General features: G+C 38.5%; 1 long non-coding RNA gene across 1 annotated transcript; it reads left to right on the top strand.

Moving 5' to 3' along the window:
- The first annotated feature begins 508 nt into the window (after window positions 1–508).
- Window positions 509–2,071, top strand: LOC115336992. The gene is made up of 2 exons (XR_003922006.1): window positions 509–588; window positions 1,100–2,071. It is a non-coding gene; the product is annotated as an uncharacterized LOC115336992 (long non-coding RNA).
- Window positions 2,072–2,360: the final 289 nt, after the last annotated feature.

Genomic DNA, 2,360 nt, shown 5'->3' with positions numbered 1-2,360 from the left:
CTTAGTGGGGTTCCATTACAAACTTTGTCTTGGCCACTTCATAAACAATATAAATAAAACTAGACTGAATCTCACAGGCTAAAAAGAATTCCTCAGGTCAACATTGTGCCTAAGAAATTTAACACTTTTGTAATTTAGCAATTTTTTCTACAGATGTTCATAATTATATAGAGAGAGATGGTTTATTACATATCAGAGTTTAATGTTCCAAAAAATTAATAGCAACTCATCTCTGAATCTTTCAGTTGTAAGAAATATATTCCTTGGTGCCTTGCATATATGCTTGTATTTAGAATTGCTGTGTAATGAGGAATAAATTAGGTCTTTTTACTTTGGTTTATAGTTCCCTTTGACGTTACTACACACCGCTTAGTATTCAAGAGATTCTTCAATTAAATACGCTACATGTCATATTGCTGCTGTGATATATGAAGTATCTTCAACCCAGCTGACACTAGGAATTGAACTGGTAACCTTTATCACTCAAACAGTCCCTTCATATGTCTCTACAGCTTGAACTAAGGAAACAAGCTTGTCAAGGGATCGACTTATATTCAAGATACATCATACACACATCCAATAAATTAGGTAAGTGGATTTTTAGGGAATCTAAACTAGTAAGAGCATGTGTTATATCACTTTCAAATTTGTTCACTCGCTGCCAGGCAAATACCAATACCAATGAGAACTGATGAGAGGCAATCCACTGCATCCTATGCAGTTTAGCCTCCAGTTCCTTTGAGTAACTGTCAAGTTGTCTTCCTTTCTGGTCCTCAGAAGAATCGTTGGCAGTATGGTAGGTCTTGAGGAGCAGCCAGAAAATGACGAAATTCTTCTACAAACACTCAGTGATTCCTTGTCAATAAATCTAATCAAATTCAGAAACAGTAATTCATCTACAAAGAGTGAGTGCTATTATCCAGAGAGAAATGCACCCAAACTGTGGGAGGAAGGAGCACAGGGGTGTTGGAGATAGATGACATAACCTTTCATTAGCACGGCCTAATAAGGCATGCAACACATTGTGGCAGGTAGCTATACAACTAAATACTTAATACAAGTCTGCCCAGCTACTAACTTGAAACTCATGTTTTTGTAGTGAGACAGTGAAAGAATGGGGCCTTGGGAATATCGCTATCAGCAAAACGTTCCTCGCAGTACAGAAGCATAATGAAGGACAACAGAGCCTCAGGGAGCCTGGAACATCCCTTTTTGCTCCAGAATAATAAAGGCTGAAAATGGGGATGAGAAAGAGAAAAAATGAAAAGATGTGAAATCCACTGCTTTGAAGAACAACATATATCATAAAGCTTGCTGGAGGGTTAAAGGAATTTTCTGGTTGTGCGGTGCTGCTGATGGTATCTGATTACAGGCAGCAAAATGAAAATCTTGGCGCCTGAGGCAAGAGTTTACTGCCATTATCCCTGCACCCTGTCCCGGGGCTTGTTTTTTTTAATCTTTACGCATTAACTGACAAATATAGCAGCCGTTCTGCAGCTGAATATAGCTACACTCACTAGAATAACCCCATTTTCATTATCACTGTCCAACTCAGAAGGTAAGGAGAACTTCCACTGCAGAATGACTGCTACTGGACCTCCAGCTTCAACTTTGTGCCTAAGTTTCATTTAAAAGATCTAAAAAAAAGTCTTGATTTTATACTTCATGTGCTTACATTTCCAGAAGTTTAGTACTCCCAGCCTGATTTTGACCTAAAGGGAAGCAAGTCACCTAATCAGCAACATAATTTTCTAAACCCTTTTCTAAGTTGATTTCTACTACCAGCGCTTAATCCCAGTGTTTCAGACTGCAGCTCAAATAGGCATGATCACCGGAGGCAACTTCCATCCCCAAGGCACAGCGTGCATTTTCTTCCTGATCCTCTCTCTTTTCATATCCTTGCCTAGTTCACCACCTCTGGCGGTTTTACAGATGCTCTGTGGTTTTGTTCTGTTAGGCAAGAAAGAAAAGTGCTAAAAATGCCTTTTCATTGGCTTAACTCTTTAAGGGGTCAGAGTAGTGGAGACGGTTCCCCTTGATACCAGTTTGAATAAATAAATGGACTAAAGTGCCCCCTTGTGTTTCTCTACCTAAAGCTGAGCGGCTTAAGAGAATATTCTTAAGAATATTTCTATATAGAATATTAATACAGAATATAGAATGTTAAGAAAATATTCTTAAGAAAATATTTAATAGCATACCAGTTGTTAAAACATGAAAGAGCACAGAGACATTCAGAAAATATTTTCAGGACCCAGGCTTCCATGCCATCACTATCACATTTCACAGTGCGAAAAATACGTTAAAATATTTCTAGGCTTTGTTGATCGCTTGTCCTGTACTGTACTGCCTCAGCACTG

Source organism: Aquila chrysaetos, chromosome Z (genome assembly GCF_900496995.4).
Source record: "Aquila chrysaetos chrysaetos chromosome Z, bAquChr1.4, whole genome shotgun sequence".
NCBI classification, from domain to species: domain Eukaryota; kingdom Metazoa; phylum Chordata; class Aves; order Accipitriformes; family Accipitridae; genus Aquila; species Aquila chrysaetos.
Note: the sequence above shows the minus strand (reverse complement) of the source record. Positions and strands in the feature narration are given on the sequence as shown.